The sequence below is a fragment of the Pleurodeles waltl genome, chromosome 7, assembly GCF_031143425.1.
Source record: "Pleurodeles waltl isolate 20211129_DDA chromosome 7, aPleWal1.hap1.20221129, whole genome shotgun sequence".
NCBI lineage: Eukaryota > Metazoa > Chordata > Amphibia > Caudata > Salamandridae > Pleurodeles > Pleurodeles waltl.
The window spans coordinates 1,526,312,742-1,526,331,094 of NC_090446.1; the positions used below are offsets into that span (position 1 = coordinate 1,526,312,742).

Here is an 18,353-nt window from a genome sequence, read left to right on the forward strand (position 1 = left end):
GCACCGCCCTCCCAGCAACCCCTCAGCGAGTTGCCTGTGCCCGCTCACCCAGGAGGGTGGGCATCTCCTTCGCCCCAGGCCCCTAAGGCCCTGCCCCAGTTAGCCCTGCTGCCCTGATTGAGGAGGCTATTGGCCTCCTGAGATCCATCTCTGTAGAGCAGTCAGCCATTGTGAAAATGCAACAGAGAAATGCATTCCTGGAGGGCATTCACACTGGCTTGGTGGCCCAACAGAGATCAATCCAAGCTCTGGCCTCCTTTCCGATGGCAGCCATTGTCCCTGTTCCCCCCTCCCCCTCCAACTTCCTCTTCCCAATCCCATTCCCCTCAACCCCAACCTATCCCAAGCACACAGGCAGATGAGCATGCACACAGGACAACACACAAGAGTGGCACAGGCAAACACAGGCATCACACATCATCCCACAGGCACTCACACAAACACCATTCAGATGCAGACATACCAACATCCACTGCCTCCACTGTGTCCCCCTCCTCCTCCTCCTCCACCTCCCTCCCAGTTCCATCTACACTCACACCTGCATGCACTACATCCTCATCCACTACCAGCATCACCACCACACCTAGCAGAACACACACCTCACTGGCAGATACCACCACAGCAGCCATGCACATGTCCCCTGTGTCCTCTCCAACTGTGTCTGTCCTCCCCTCCCAAGGTACACAAACACAAGCACTCGGACACCCAACAGCCATCCACCTCACAACAGCATCCAGCCCATGCACCTGCACCCAAACACAGCAGACAGACACCTCCCACATCCACTCCCTCTCCCTCCACTCCCAAACCTTCTCCCTCTTCCCGCCCCAATGTCCCTAAGAAGATTTTACTCTCTACCATTGACCTCTTCCCTACCCCTCCTCCCGTGTCCTTCATGTCTGGCCAGGGTGGCAAAAACCCAGGCAAGCACCTCAGCCATCCAGTCCATGGGCACAGTAGTCTCCACACCCACTCGTGGTGGGAAAGGATCCAGGGCACCAGTCAGCCTCAAGGAAAGGGTGCCTGCCCCAGCTGCTGCCCGGAAGGGCAAGGAGCCTGCCCCAAGTGCTGCCAGGAAGGGCAAGGAGCCTGCCCCAAGTGCTGCCAGGTAGGGCAAGGGGCCTGCACCAGCAGGCAGGAAGGACAAGGGGCCTGGTGCAGGGACTCAGGCGGAGCCTCCACCACCAACCATGGTTGTGCAGTCATCCGAGGCTGCAGGGGATGGGCTGGAGCTTCCCCCCACCACCACCAGCAGCACCAGCACCACCAGCAGTGGGCAGCCATCTGAGGCTGCAGGGGATGGGCTGGAGCCTCCCCCCACCAGCAGCAGAAGCACCACCACCACCACCACCAGCAGCAGTGGACAGCTGTCCGAGGCTGCAGGGGATGGGCTGGAGCTTCCCCCACCACCAGCAGCAGTAGCAGCAGCACTACCACCACCAGTGGGCAGCCGTCCAAGGCTGCAGGGGATGGGCTGGAGCTTCCACCCACCACCACCACCAGCAGCACCACCAGTGGGCAGCCGTCCTAGGCTACAGGGGATGGGCTGGAGTCTTCCTCCACCAGCGGATGCAGCAGCACCACCACCACTGAGCAGCCATCACCACCGGCAATGGTATGTAGTCCTACCTCCATGGGCTGCAGTGCAGCCTGCCTCCTGCAAATCCTGTGGGTATGACAACCAGCTGAGAGACTGTGACCTTGCACTCCCCAGGATCAAGAGCACAGGGCACGATGCCCCCTCCAGAACCAGTGGGTAAGCCACCCACCAACCCCAGCCTCCCCAGGATCAGAAGCACAGGGCACAATGCCCCCTCCAGAACCAGTGGGTAAGCCACCCACAAACCCCAGCCTTCCCAGGATCAGAAGCACAGGGCACGATGCCCCCTCCTGAACCAGTGTGTAAAACACCCACCAACCCCAGCCTCCCCAGGATCAGAAGAACAGGGCACGATGCCCCCCTCCAGAACCAGTGGGTAAGCCACCCACCAACCCCAGCCTCTCTAGGATCAGAAGCACAGGGCACGATGCCCCCTCCAGAACCAGTGGGCATGTCACCCACTTGAGAGACTGTGGCCTTGCACTCCCCAATACCAAGCACAGGGCACGTTGCCCCTTCCAGAGCATGTGGGCAAGTCACCCACTTGAAAGACGGTGGCTTTGCACTCCCCAGGACCAAGCACAGGTCATGTTGCCCCCTCCAGAACCAGTGGTGTTGCTCCATCTGCCGGCTGAGGTGCTCCCCATTCCCCGTTCCCCTAAGGTGCCTGCCTATTTTCCAACTGATGCCCCTGCAGTGTTCTCTCTGTGTTGGTGCAGGTGACAAGTGGGGCCTTGGACATTAGCCTGTGGCCCTGTGGCCCATGCACTATATGGACTGGGCAGTGACCCTTGAACTGTACATATGTATATACCATTGCATTGCATTTCGTATTTATACTGTGTTGTTATTTTTACACTCACTTTTGCACAATCCTGTTGTCCTTGCATTATTCCTCAGGTGTACGGGGTAAATATGTTTTATTACTGCAGTTGACTGTGTGTATGGTGTTGGTGGTGGGGGGGTGTTGTGCGTGTGTGTGTCACTCTCTTTTTCCTCCCTCCCTCCCCTGTGTGCTAGGCAGCTGTACTCACCGTGGTCGCATTTGTTGGTGTTCGTGGTGTAGCAGGACATAGAAAATCATCGGGAATATTTGAAGTTCAGGCTCCATAGTGGGTGGTTGTTCCCTGTGTCTCCAAAGGTGAGTCCTTTCTCTTCTGAGGTCTGTTTCCGCCAGGCTTTTGATGTTGTTGGTACCGCCCCGTAAAAGGTGGTAGTTTCCAGGGTCTTAATATGGTGGGCTGAACATTGACTTCCGTCTGGCTGCAGGCAGTTACCGCCGTGGTGGCTGTTGTACCCGTCCTGGCAGTCGGTGTGGTAAAGTGGCTGTCTATCTGAGATCTCACCGCTAAGGTCATAATTTGGCGGTAATTACCACCTGCATGTTGGCGGTATTACCGCCACTTTATCACTGACCGCCAGTGTTGTAATGAGGGCCTATATTACAGTTTAATTTTTAAAAATTCATAACTCAAGTTCTTCTTATTGGATCTTTGTCATTTTGGTTGTGTTTTATTAATTACATCTTACTCTGTTTTTCTAAACTGGTGTGGATTCATTTTGTGTGGTGTTTTCTCTGTTTTACTGTTAGAAGAGTTGCACAAATACTTTTACCCACTACCTTTACCTTTAAGTCAAGCCTTACTGCTCTGTGGCAAGCGACCCGGGGCTGAGTACAGGTTAATTTAGGGTTTGCCTGACACTTACCCTGATAGGACTGTGGTTGCTGCTTAACTGAGGCTTGAACGCCAGCCAACCAACAACCCAATTTCTAACACTTGTATCTTATCCTGCAAACAAATGTGGTTGTTTCTTGATCAGACTTCACCTCTTAGTCAACCAACAATCCAATTTTTTACAATCATGACTCACTTTCATGAATCTGCACCTCTCTCAGTCATGACACACTTCATTATCTATGCACCTCTATCAATCATGAGGCACTTCCATGTCTCTGCATCCCTCTCAATCACGACACACTTCCATGTCACTGCATCCCTCTCAACCATGACACTTTTATCCGTGCACTCCTCCCAATCATGACTCTCTTCATCTCTATGCACCTCTCACTCATGACACACTTCCATATCCCTGCACTCTTCTATATCACGACACACTTTACCTCAATGCACCGCCCTCACGTCCGTGTCCCCTCACGCCTCTCAGTCATGACACACATGCATGCCTCTGCCTCCACTACCCCGCTCAGTCGTGACACACTTCCATGTGACTGCACGCCTCTGAGTTATGACGCACTTCCTGTCTCTGCACCCTCCCCCCCATTCACTGCACATGTTCCTAAAGAGTCCCACGTTGTCCGTCCTCGAGGGCCCGTCAGATCCCCCTCCCCCTCTTTCTTTGAGGACACCACCCAGGCTCTCATTCACAGTCAGGGGTAGCGCCCCACTAACAGGCACTGGAGGCTCCCACCTTCGCCTTCCTCCTGGGAATAAATATCCCGCGCTGTAGCCACCCTAGTTCCAGGCACCAGAAGTAGGGCCTTGTCCGAGCCCCCCACCCTTGCATGCAGCAAGCCTTCGGTGCAATTCTCAGTCACCCCCGAAGCACAGATTACTGCAGATCACCGGGGGGCCCCACCCTCGCCTTCCTGGGATAAATATCCCACGCTGTAGCCACCCTAGTTCCAAGCAGCAGAAGCAGGGCCTTGTCCGAGCCCCTCACCCCTGCAAGCAGCAAGCCCTCAGTGCAATACTCAGTCACCCCTAAAGCACAGATCACTGCAGAGCGCCGGACGCACGCCCTGGCCAGGGTTGCAGGAGAAGCCCTCGCTCACATGCTGCGAGTACTCGTCCCTGGACTCTGGGACAATCTCCCCTTTAGTCTAAAGGCTTTAGATATCAGACACCCCCTGACCCCCCTCCTGCTCAGAGAGGGGCTGAAGGAGCTGCCAAGGTGCGACCCCCCATCGACCAGTCCCCTTCTAAGTGTCAGCACCAATGGGGCCTGGCTCAGGGCGTGACGGCCCCAACTCTTCCTCCTCTCAGTGCATGCTGAGCCCTGCCTCCATCTTTTGTCTTGCACGTGATTCATCACCAATGTCCTGCCAGTACTAGCACATAAAACTAAGTATTTTTGTAGTGGCATTGTCGGCTCTGTGTTTGCATTTATTTCAAAGGTGACTCTAACAGTGCCACAAAGCCTGTGTGCAGAGCCTGGCAGGTCTCCGGGTGAAGCCACCGTTAAGCGGGTGGGACTGGTTTGGTCCAGGGTGTGGCGCGTGCGTGATGCATTTGGTCACCTGTGGTTCCATGACTCCTGTAAACTTCTGCTTCTTTTGTTGGGGTGGAGGTACGTTTTTAAAGGCTAGGGTGTGTGGGCAAACACAAAAGACCACATCCCACGGCACACACACCGCTTCCTGAGCTGGCAGTGTTTGTCGAGCAACGATAGTTTTGTGAACGGTGATAGGCTGGGCTCTACCTGCCTTTAAAGCAGAGGCGGAGTCGCTCACGTACCAGCGTTGAGTGGATATCTAGAACTTCTCGAAAGCTGGTCCTTCATTTCAATTTCCCAGCTCTCCAGTGCAGGTCCAAGCAACACTACAGGTAAGAGGCAAAGGGCTATCTTGTGGGCACCAGAATCTATGTATCTCAGAAGTATGGTGGTACTTCGATGGGAGACCCCCTTGTCTCGCCACTGTGTCAAGTGATGCTGAAACTATATGGTGGGAGGGGGCTTGGTGGCTGCTGGTCTCCTGTATGCTTTAATGTAGATGACATATATAACCTGAAGCTCGGTACAAACCAACAAGGGTTCTACAAAGACCTGGGAATTATCGGGTCACCCTCAACCATTCCTGTCAGGGGCGTAGCTTGGTCAGTAATATTGGTGTGTGGGGTGAGTGAGCTTCAGATTTCTCAAAAATCACGCTGGCACATCATGGTAAAATACATTATCTGAGAAGCAGGACATGTGGGATGCTTAAGGGGCAGAGGAAAGGGCTGTGTGGGTTGTTACCGGTACTTAAAACTAAATATTTTGTCTAATAACCAGCATTTTACAAGAAATTCAGAGCAGAGTGGTGACTGTATGTGTGTGTGTGCGTCAGTCTATGTGTGCATGTAAAAATCCCAGATGAAATTCGACGGACACCTCACCATACCTGACTGAAAGCACCTCTTCCCAACTATCTTTTAAATAAAACATTTATTAAGAGGGGATGTAACACCCCAAACACTCCCCCTGAAGCAGCGACCCTGATTCCTGTAACGTTTCCTTGCCAGGACACCTTACCTAGAGCTAATTCAATGCATTCTCCGCTGTGGGTAGTATTAACCTCTCTCTCATCGTCACTCTGCCATCATGGCTGACCAAGCCTACCTGTCTACTTCACTTAGTGTGAAGATGTTCAAGCTGGTGTGTCCTTTCCTACTGCCCTCTACAGCTCCGGCTGGGAATTTTATCTCTAGCAGGCCAAAAGGCCCCCACTCCCAAGGTTTGTGCCATCCTTTGAGGTCAGACTCAAATATAGGTAATTATGTGAATACAACTGAAGACAATATCATGCTCTGTAGGGCGGGTGACCCATGACTTGGACCCAGTAGAGTTGCTTCCATTCATGGAGATCTGTAGGACAGGCGACCCATCACTTGGACCCAGTAGAGTTGCTTCCATTCAAGGAGGTCTGTAGGGGAGGTGACCCATGACTTGGACCTAGTAGAGCTCCTTCCACTCATGGAGATCTGTAGGACAGGTGACCCATGACTTGGACCCTGTAGAGTTGCTTTCACTCATGGAGATCTGTAGGACAGGTGACCCATGACTTGGACACAGTAGATATGCTTACACTTGTAGAGGTCTGTAGGAAAGGTGACCCATGAGTTGGACAGAGATGCTTCCACTAATGGGGGTTGGTAGAAAAAGTGACCCATGAGTGGTCTGTAGGTCAGGTGACCTGTGACGTGGACACAAAAGAGACATTTCCACAAATGGGGCTTCGGAGGACAGGTGACCCTTCACCTTGACACAGTAGATTTGCTTCCACTCATGGGGTCTGTAGCTGTGTCAATCAATCAACGAAGCAGGATTTGTAAAACGCGACAAATCACCCTTGAGGGTATCCAGGCGCTTGCAGGTCTCACCTCGTTATTCAGCTAGACAGGGCTTGAGGACTCTACGGAATTCTGGATGAGAGGTGATGGTCCGGAGATGCATGGGGAGCTGTTCCAGGTTTTTGCTGCTATGTGAGAAAAGGCACATCCTCCACTTCTGCTTCGGTGGATGCTTGGAGTGTGGGCAGGTGATAGCGAGGTGGAGCGTAGTCTTCTTGACGGCTGGTGAAAATTCAGGCGGTGGTTAATATAGGCAGGTCCTTGGTTGTGTAGAACTTTGTGTGTATGGGTCAGCAGCTTGAATACGCAACTCTTCTGCACGGGGGCCAGTGGAGTTGCCAAAGGTGTGGTGTGATGTGGGATCGTCGGGGAAGATCGAGGATAAGGTGGAGTTTGACTTGGACACAGTAGGGATGCTTTCACTCACAAATCTGAGGGCTGACATGTAGATCAGCCATTTTCTGGATAGCAGAGTACATGCCATGATTCGAAGTCTCTCTTCGCTGTTGGCGTCCCTCCCCATCAAACCTAGCTTTATAGTTAGATTTAAGATCCTGCCCTACAATGCCCCTTTCCTCCTGCCTCACGGACCCCTTTATGGTCACACTTGTCCTGTTTCCCTTCACATGTCTCCATGGAGCACTTGGGAGAGTCTATGTCAGGCTAGGGGTGGCATCAAGTCACCTCACCCTGTGCTTTTAACCACTTTGATTTTGCAGTTGATGCACAGAAACCTCTACGGGCACACTACACAGCACACTCACCATGAGGTCATTTAGGTGGTGAGTTGGGGTCATGTGAGCTTGATGTTAAGCCTTCACAGCAAGCAGCGCACTAAACAACCACTGCAAAGCGCAGACATAAATCCCGCCCACCGGCCCTGCTTTGTCCTACCTCATCCTAGAATCAATCAGAGATGTTTTAACCAGGGACAAAGCACCCTCTGGCCCAGGGCCCCAGCGTTTCAGGTGGCCCTGATAGAGCCAGATCTGTTCTGTTCTGTTTATTTTTCATATTGGGGATCTGTGGGACTCTGTTGCAGATATTTTGCAGATAAATGATATGTTATGTTTTTCAACACTGTGCAACATCCATAACAAAATGTATTTTAGGTCGAAACAGGACCTCGGAAATGAGAAATGGGAGGGGGTCACAGAGATTATTTGCAGTAATATTCATGAGCTCCTGCTTTATTGTGATATTGAGAACACGCCACTATCCCCGAGTATTAGACCAGTGCTTGAAATGGAAAAATAGAAGTGCGGGCACTCTGTGCCAGGGTACCTGCTTGTTTCTGAGAAGTGCCGGTACTCTCCAATGAAAAGTATTACGTTTTTCTTACAAAGTGCAGGTACTCTCCCTCTCAAAATAAAAAAGTGCCGGTGCCCAGTACCGGATAGTACCGGCCCATTTAAAGCACTGTATTAGACGTAAAAACATTTAGAATGTGGATGCGTGCGCCTCCGCACTGCCAGGGAACTGGCCAAAATGACAGGAAAGACCTGAAACTGGATTATAAATGCAACGCTGTTCCGGACAAGGGGCCCCAAAAGTACGTTTAGCACAGGGCCCCCAAAATCCTTAAGATGTCCCTGGAATCAATGTGCACAATATCACTGGCAGGGCCGGCCTTGGGCAATGGCGGGCGGGGCCCAGGCCCGTGGGCCAATATTCCGAGGGGCGCAGCGGGGTGCAGCCTGACAATGTCATGCCAACAGCCGCTCCTCCATGCCACCTGAGCTCAGTCGGGTCACCTTAAAGCAGCAATCTTCAAACTTTTTAACACCGCACCCCCCAGTGGACAAAAACATCTTTGGCCCCCCAGCTGTTTTAAAAATGCAATTGCAACATGATGGCAAACACACTGTTCTGGTCAGACAGGTCTTACTAAGGTGTAAAAGTATGCACAGTGTGATTATTTGGGAGGGGGGGTGTTGAAGAGTATTCGAGTCCCTTCCCTTTTGATACACACTCCCAGCTTGCAGATACATGACAAAACATGCCAGTGAGGGCCCTTTCCAGGGCGGTTACTGCTGCTCATTTTTTCAGAATAAAACAAAGTCCAGTTATTAGCATGTTTATTTTGGCCAGAGCCAGTCGCCCCCCCTGTGATCACTTGAGGCCTCCCAGCGGGGGCTCGGCCCCCAGTTTGAAGACCCCTGCGTTAAAGACTTCGTAATCAGCCCTTAATGTAGCTCAGCGCCCCATCAACCCCCTGCCGTCACAGCCCCCACAGCAAACACCAAATGTTCATTTCGCCCAGGGTGCGCTCCTGGTCACTCGGATATGGGGCCGGCGCTCACAGCGACAAGTGTCAGTGCTTGTTGGGCATCGTTGAGGGAGGTCAGTCGCGGTTATGGTCACACTGCTTGGTGACGGCCGCTAACAGGGACCTTACACGTCTGTCGGGAGATCGCTCCTGGGTCCCATGAGGTTGGACAACGATACATAATCGCAACACAAAATGTTTTGAATTCATACAATGTGGCCTGTCAGTGCCACTCGCTATATTCTACTCATTTTTTGTTTGCATATTTATCACTGAGTCAAGGCCTAAAAAAGCACAGAAAACTTTTAAACATGTTGTATTCTGCTGTTACAAGGGATGTAAAAGAGAGCGTAGGATCACGTACTTAGCGCGCGCGCGCACAACCTGCTAAAAGTAAAATGAGTTAAAGACGAAGGACGTGACCTGTGAAACATTAACCAGCTGAGAGGGCGACCCCTGGCTCTAGCTAAGAGTTGCCTTCTAGCCGCTGCGTGGGATGGAGCGCTGTGCCCGAGGGGTCATCTGACAGGTCATTCGGTTCTTGTAGGGCGCGGGGCAGGGCGCCACCCTGGCTGTGTACAGGTGCGGGGCGTGATGTCGTCGTGGGAACGGCATGATAGCGCTTAAACGCCATTAGACCGAGGGGAGCGGCCTCTTTGCCCTTCGGCCGCTTCGGCACCCACAGCAAGATCCAGAAATCTTCAAAGAAAGGACGGGGGGTAACATACTAACTAGAATTGGCTACTTTGCTGGTTTCCCCCTTGTTGGGGTGATGAGTATCTGGGTGCGGGTCTGGCTGGAGGGGGGTCTGACCAGCCAGCGGCCCTGGACCTTTCAGTCTTAGCCTGGATTATCTGGGACTGATCATTGATGGGAACTGTGCTCGGAGACTGGTCAGGCCAGAGGTGCCTTGGCAGGGACAGCGCGCCATGTGGTTCCCTGGTATTGTGTGCATTTCTATTAATTTGTATGTCAGTTTTCATCCCTCACCTAGTCAGGCGGAACTTGTGACTGTTGATGGCGTTACTTGCCTCTGTCTCTTGGTAGGGGGCAGAAAGTGTTGGCCCCAGGTGCTTGCCCCTGAGGGGGTTGTAAATACAAGATGCTCTTCTGTTCGCAATGCGACCATTGGTAGGATCCTGCACCTGGGGAGTTGATCCTCGTTATTGAACTGTGTACCACTGCAGTCATGGCAGGATGTATTTTGATTTTACATATTTTCAGTATCACTTCCTGTACAATCCGTTTGATGCACTAACATGCTTTCCATACCACGGAGATTCCATTCCTGGATTAAATTCCAATAGAACAGCCGGGTCGGGGTAGGACATACACCTCGGAGTCCGCCTCCTCTTTCCGGTTTTGGAATGGGGGGGATGGAGTTCCTGGCCGCAGCGTGGAGTTAGTGATTGGGACCTTGTGAGCTCACTTATGCCAGTGGGCATAGATGAGGGATGAATACGTTGAAACCGAGAAGGCCAATAGAAAGGATTGATGCTGTTCCTTTCAGGGAAGCCGCAGGCCCTGACTGCGTTCTCACCCTAGTCTACGAATCTTGTGAAGACACTAGAACTGATCTGCTGCAAACCTTACGTCATCACTGTGACATCACTCTGGAGATGCGGTTGGAGCTGCGGCCAACCCGCCACACTCATAATGTGGCGCTATACACCTCCAGCCTGTTGTTGGTGATACCGCCACATTAGCCCTCGTGGTCAAAAGATCGCCAGGGTTAAAATGAGGGCCATAGTGCCAAGAGCATCACTTGACAATGTCTGGTCATACATACATGATAATCCTGGTGTGTAGAACACTGGGCCAGATTAGGCTGTTATTAAAATGTACCCGGGCCACAAGAATTGCGCAGTAAGGATGACCAAATTATGCCTCAGGGTTCAGTAAATTATGTGGCAAGAAAAGGCACGTCATGCAGAGTTATCTGGCATAATTTAAAGCATTATTGCTTCACTCTTTTGTAATTTTTTACGCAAATTTACATTTTAAGAAGAATGGTTTCACCTCCTTAATATCTAAATACATCAGCCAGAAACTGAAAGGTGACCTACATCTGCGCAACAAAAAGCCTATCACTGCACAGCAACGCGCGTTGTAGCGTTTTCAGTAACTTTTGACCAAGTTGAGATGGAAACATTTTTTAGTTAAAATATGCAGAAAACGGTGGATTATGTGGCAAGTGCGGCAAATCCTTTATTTTGCAGAAGCTCCAAGGCCGCAGAATCGTATAATTCAAACTGCCCTAAAGATACTGCCCATGTGGGATTTGTACATCTCAAATGAGGCCAGTAGAGCAACAGGAATGAGGGTCAGCGACCGCAGGAAGTGAGCCAAGAAAGCCTAGGAAATGAAGCCTTAATCCCATCTGTTACCGGATGTGACGTCACATTCATATCAGTGGCATGAAGTGATACCCCAATCTTAGCAACATCAGGAAAAACTTGTCCCAATCAACTTTGTTGCTCCAGAGGTGATGACGGTCTCATTTACTGAAACAATTTCAGAACAATATAATAACTCATGTGTCAATTCAGTGAGGTTGTGTGAGAAGGGAGTCATGTCGAACAGGTGGTTTCATTTTCTTGTTCATCACCTGAATTGTGTAACCGTTCTCAAACCAACCAGCCAGGTTCATCCTGGTATAATCAGTTCAACGAATGAACCAAGGTTCACTCTGTCAGAGTGGCAGTGATATATCAGATGTTGTTAAAAGTGGACAGATGTTTCTCACTCTTAATACTCAGAGAAAGGGATGTGACCCTCGAATTAACCTAAGGAAATAATGTTAAAATAACGTCATTTAAGTAATGTCATGTCACACATACTGAAATGGCGCACCACTTGCAAGTCCAAGAGGTTGGTTGGACCCACATATATGTACGCAATGATTCTGCTGATGTCATAGTCTTCAGGAAATGATGTCACATGACTGGCAACTTAGGAAAGTAAAAGTAAATTATTGGATTCTGCCTGATGGCCTCGTACTGCGAGCTTGTTGACATCCACACTGCAATCCCCACGGTTAGGAAAACACCACTTTTATTTTTTGCTATGCAGCAATTGAGTTACACATTTTGAATAACTTTTCAGTAAACACGTTTGCACATTTTGTAGCTAATGCTTTTTTAAAATAGCGTTCAATTTACAATCATTAGCACAAATTGTTTCCCAAATCTATTGCATGAAACGCTACCAACCTATAACGTGAATGAGAACTATAGGAAAAGGTTCTCTTTGGTGAGTGAGACAGGGTGGAGCGTAGAAAGGGGGTGGACATCAATATTAGACAGGAGACACACAACAAACATGCACAAGGGCCGGGGTAAGTCAGTGTAAACCCACAGAATTCAAAAACACTTAATTAAATAGAACCTTTTATAAGAGTGCATATCATATTATACATTACCGAGCTCCCCACATTCCCACAATACTACATTTCATAATCAATTAATTTTCCACTTATCTAGCATCCGTTCCTCTAATAAACTTAGGGACAGATTTAAGAGCCCCTGGGGCCACCGGAGTGTCACTAAGGCCCTGATTTAAGCCAAAGTGGCACAGTGCGGTGCTGCGTCAAAAATAGAAGCGCTGCGCAACTTTTGAAACTCAGGGTTGTGCCGTATTTACAGGAATATGGCGCACCCCTGTGTTTCCCTCTGCACCGGCGCTGAATTAAGCTGCCTGCGCCAACGCAGGCATCCTTGCACCATAGTGCAAGGGTGTCTGCATTGAGGGTATAGATTGTTTATGTGCAGGAAGGTGTCCCTCCTGCACATAATCTATAATGGTGATTTGGTACTTCTATGTGTGCTGCAAAATGCAGCAGACATAGAAGTACCAAAGCGTCATTTTGGAATTATTGTTTATGTGCAGGAAGGGACACCTTCCTGCACATAAACAATCATCCATGGCATTTTGCTTCTTCAATGTGTGCTGCAGAATGCAGCACACATGAAGTAAGCAAAAAACAAGGAGGAATAAAAGTATTCCTCCTCGTTGTGCCATGCTAACTCCACCCCTAGGGCGGCGTTAGTTTTTGGCGCTGCCACAGATTTACGCCTTCTTGTAAATCTGGGGCAGCGTCAAAAGCAATGGATGTTGCAGTGGAGCGTCCACTGCAACACCCACTGCACGCCCCTCTAACACAGAAAACTGCGTTGGGGGAGCCCATATTTACAAGCATGTGTAATGTCACAAAAAGTGGCATTAAACTCCTTGTAAATATGGAGCAGTGGTTCGCGCCAACTCAGCGTCATGAAAAGTGATGCTCTGGTTGCCCCAGGGGCTCTCAAATCTGCCTCTAAGAGCTTTGCGCACCATCACTCTGTGCTGAAGCTCTGGCAGCCTTCTGCTCATGCGCACCCTCTTTCTTCATCTTGTCGGTTCTCTGGCAGTGAGACGGTGCTATTCTCATTTCCTGAATCAAGGAAGACCTTATCAACTCAGGAAGTGGTTTTAGATCAATGTTTACTCCAGGAAGTGATATCACAAAATTAGAGGCTTACATACATATAATTATAATTGTAATAGTCTATAAATAATGCATAAACACACAGCTAAGCTTTTGTGATCCTGAGAGTATGGTTAGCACAAGGAAGTGATGTCACACCCTGATGAATGCCAGTACGCAAGGGTACAACCTTATGATGTTGGTGAGTTGCACTTCAGTGATTCCGGTCATTGGTCTCAAACAGTACACAGCAGGCACAACTGGGTGCCATTTTCTCCGACAAAACCAACACGATTTCCAATGTCTCCCACGGATCAACAGTATTACCGTTTCTCTGTAAAGTCTAGTAACATCTCTATAGCATCTACAACATGGTCAACCTCAAACATAGACAATACATAAGATCCATCATTGAATATCTGAGGTTTGGGAGGGAACATTGGCCAAGTATAGTCAAAAACAACCAATGTAAATGTAACAGTGTTGTGTGAATCAGGCTTATGTCTGCTTCACTTCAACGTTGAGGTGGCATCCTCAGCGGCCAACGCAGGAGCCTTCAAGGAAGACTGTACCTAATACATTGGCACACCCAAGAGTCTGTGAGGCTGGTATCCAGTCATGAATCTTTAGGAAACAACCACAGTACATGTCATGGTGTCCTAAGAACCAATCTTATGTCCACTTCACTTCAACATTGAGGTGGCATCCTCAGCGGCCAACGCAGGAGCCTTCAAGGAAGATAATGCCCAATGCGTTGGCACACCCAAGAGTCTGTGATGCTGGTATTCAGTCATGAAAGCTTAGGAAACAACCACAGTACATGTCATGGTGTCCTAAGAACCAGTCTTATGTCTGCTTCACTTCAACGTTGAGGTGGCATCCTCAGCGGCCAACGCAGGAGCCTTCAAGTAAGGCTGTACAGAATGCATTGGCACACCCAAGAGTCTGTGAGGTTGGTATTCAGTCATGAATCTTCAGGAAACAACCACAGTAAATGTCATGGTGTCCTTAGAACCAGCCTTATGTCCATTTCACTTCAACACTGAGGTGGCATCCTCAGCGGCCAATGCAGGAGCCTTCAAGGAAGATAATGCCCAATGCGTTGGCACACCCAAGAGTCTGTGAGGCTGGTATTCAGTCATGAAAGTTTAGGAAGCAACCACAGTAAATGTCATGGTGTCCTTAGAACCAGCTTTATGTCCACTTCACTTCAACATTGAGGTGGCATGCTCAGTGGCCAATGCAGGGGCCTTCAAGGTAGACAATGCCCAATAAGTTGGCACACCCAAGAGTCTGTGAGGCTGGTATTTAGTCATTAAAGTTTAGGAAGCAACCACAGTAAATGTCATGGCGTCCTTAGAAACAGCCTTATGTCCACTTCACTTCAACATTGAGGTGGCATGCTCAGTGGCCAATGCAGGGGCCTTCAAGGAAGACAATGCCCAATGCGATGGCACACCCAAGAGTCTGTGAGGCTGGTATCCAGTCATGAATCTTTAGGAAACAACCACAGTAAATGCCATTGTGCCCTAAGGACCATCCGTATGGCTGTTTCTCCTCCACATCTCGCTGGAATCCTCAGTAGCCACGTCCTGAACGAAGATGTACGCAGACGATAACCAGGTACATGTGTTAAAAATTAAACATGACACGTGGGGAAGCCCAAGTCCACACAGCATTTAATACAAAGTAGCAGGCAGCAAAAATACCAAAGAAAATGAGAATTTAGCTGACCGGGGCTTCCACTAGAAAATGCTCAGTTGGAGCACTGCTCTAAAGTGTGCAGATGTTGGTCTAGTATACAAACAGTTGTGCCTAACACAAGATAATGTGGGAAGGACATGTGACAACCATGAATTACTTTCAGCAAAAACTTATCTAACATTCAGGTGTCTGGAACTTTTCTTCCGAAGATGCACTTGAATGACATTGGAAGGAATACAGCATTCATGTCCTCAAATACTGTTGTTGTCATAAAACACCACTTCCCTTGCCAGGTTTGAAAACGAGGTTCTGCTAGTTAAAATGTGCAATGTTCTTCACGAAACAAAATGGCTTCTGGCCTACCACGTCTCAGCAAAGTTGTCAGTGTGCTAACTTATTTTATGAATATACTGTATATAGGGCCTGATTACAACTTTCGCGGATGGGGTTAATCCGTCCCAAATGTGACGGATATCCCGCCCACCGTATTACGAGTTCCATAGGATATGATGGACTCATAATACGGCGGGCGGGATATCCTTCACATTTGGGACGGATTAACCCCCTCCGCCAAAGTTGTAATCAGGCCCATAGTCTTTTCATACATATATAGAGTATAATACTTCAGAATAAAACACATTTTACACGTTAGGATATCAGAGATTTAGGAGGCTACTGTTTACCATGAATCTTGACAACTTCCTCTATGTGGCGATTAAAGTGGCCACATAACCTAATAGCCGTAATGAAAGAGAGGGTGTAGGAAGTTTAACTGTGAGTACACTCTTCTTCCCGACTGTTGATCTCTCTGCAACCCTCTATTATTGTCTCTCACTGCCTACCGCAGGGAAAATCCTTTTGTTTGTAAAAGGACCCAGCCTGTAGGCTATACCAGTGGCATGCTTCATCACCGAGTCCTCACCCAGGTGCCTTCATGTATCACAGTGTGCTCAACCTTGATAGCTAAGGGAGCTCTTATGGTGTTTATGTGGAGTGATCTATATTTAAAATTGCCTAAAGTTATAAACAATACTACAATTTTTTCACAGGATCCTTTGGCAAGGTTAAAAGAAGAAGGGTGATGTCATTGCGTGTGCAATGTACTCAGACGTCACTCAGTCTACATGTTTCAGCCATGCAACTTTGCATTATGGTCAGGTGGCTTTCTTCAGGACCGCATTCTTCAAAGATCCCCTAACTTACCCCTATTTTAGGGTAGTTATAACCTCTAGCGCTGTTTATTTTATGCTCAGTTCTCCTCATTCATTAGAGTATGCCAGTCGTACGAACCATCCAGAGAACTTTCCTCGTCATGTATCCGTCAGTTCCTTTTCTGAAAGCACCACAGGGCATTAGAGGCGGACGGACCTCGTAGTCGCACTTTCTTCAGAGGTTCAGGCCTGCAGAACACCGGACCAGAATACCTCAACAGACGACTCTCTTTCTACACCCGACCCGGCATCTCCGCTCCTCTGACCTTGCAACTGTCACAATCGTCCGCAGAACTACAACCGGTGGCAGATCATTCTCGCACCTCGCCACCAAAACGTGGAACACTCTTCACACCCAAAGACCTCTGTACCTTCAGGAAACTTCTCAAGACCTGGCTGTTCGAGCAGTAGCAGCGCCCCCCCAACCCCCCTTCCCCCCTCAGCGCATTGAGACCCTCACGGGTGGGTAGTGCACTTTACAAACCCCTGATTGATTGATTGATTGATTGATTGCAGAGCACCTCTGTAGACTGTCTATGCTCTTCATCCTGAGAGTCCAGAACTTTAGTCACTTGTTGGATTTCTGAACAATGAATGTAAAAGACGTTTAGGTAATCCATGTGAGAGGGCGGGTGTGTGTGCGTTAATGTTTGTGTGTGTGAATATTCCTGGTGAAATCCAACAGACACCACCATAACCGACTGATAACATCTGCACCCAACTATTTATCACAAAATACATTTATTACAAGGGTGTAGCACCCCAAACTCCCCCTCCGAAGCTACGCCCCTGTTCCTGTGTAAATCCCACTACTCTTGGGCACATTGAAGCATCCGACTGGAAGCCTGAGCGCTACACAACTCACAAACAATGAAACTATTTGTATATCGGTCTCTACTAATGCAAAGCTCGGCCTTGTTTGCTCTCCCAGCACCTTAGTGTTTCCATGGTTCCGCAATGATTCCTCACCACTCCAAACAGTGTTATCTCTCCCACAGGTGGGGCCAGGAGCGACCAACCCTCGGCTTTTGTGGCGGTGTCACACTGAGTAATGAGTGATGACAAAAGAACCACCTCGGTTCAGCACCACAGCATGGGAGGGGGAGGCTTCATGGCTCTACAGCTCCCAATCCTGTTGTAGGGCTCGGCTCCTGCAGCACTGAGGGGCATGCACACAGCTCTGTTAGAGTACCTCTCACCTCCTGTGATGCGGCACTGACACAGACCCAGCCCTGCCACCCTGGCCTACAGCTCCCCTGATGTTCCAGGACCTGGAACCAGGCCCACAGCTCTGCCAATGTACCTCACGTCTGACCTGAAGCTCCCCCGATGTTCCAGGGCTGGGAACCAGGCCCACAGCTCTGCCAATGTACCTCACGTCTGACCTGAAGCTCCCCCAATGTTCCAGGGCTAGGGACCAGGCCCACAGCTCTGCCAATGTACCTCAAATCTGCCCTGCAGCTTCCCTGATGTTCCAGGGCTAGGGACCAGGCCCACAGCTCTGCCAATGTACCTCACGTCTGCCCTTCAGCTCCCCCGATGTTCCAGGGCTGGGAACCAGGCCCACAGCTCTGCTAATGTACCTCACGTCTGCCCTTCAGCTCCCCCGATGTTCCAGGGCTAGGGACCAGGCCCACAGCTCTGCCAATGTACTTCAATCTGCCCTGCAGCTCCCCTGATGTTCCAGGGCCGAGGACCAGGCCCACAGCTCTGTCAATGTACCTCAAATCTGCCCTGCAGCTTCCCTGATGTTCCAGGGCCGAGGACCAGGCCCACAGCTCTGCCAATGTACCTCATGTCTAACCAGAAGCTTCCCTGATGTTCCAGGGCCTGGAACCAGGACCACAGCTCTGCCAATGTACCTCACGTCTAACCTGAAGCTCCCCCGATGTTCCAGGGCTAGGGACCAGGCCCACAGCTCTGCCAATGTACCTTAAATCTGCCCTTCAGCTCCCCTGATGTTCCAGGGCCGAGGGCCAGGACCACAGCTCTGCTAATGTACCTCGCATCTAACCTGAAGCTCCCCTGATGT

At 49.8% G+C, this 18,353-nt stretch overlaps 1 protein-coding gene across 1 annotated transcript in view; it reads left to right on the forward strand.

Annotated features, from left to right (window-relative positions):
- Positions 1-5,015: 5,015 nt before the first annotated feature.
- LOC138246643 (cornifelin homolog A-like) overlaps positions 5,016-18,353 on the forward strand; it is an 80,115-nt gene continuing 66,777 nt past the window's right edge. The window contains exon 1 of the mRNA XM_069201372.1: positions 5,016-5,166. The gene's annotated coding sequence lies outside the window, so the exon portion shown is untranslated. The remainder of the gene's footprint in view (positions 5,167-18,353) is intronic.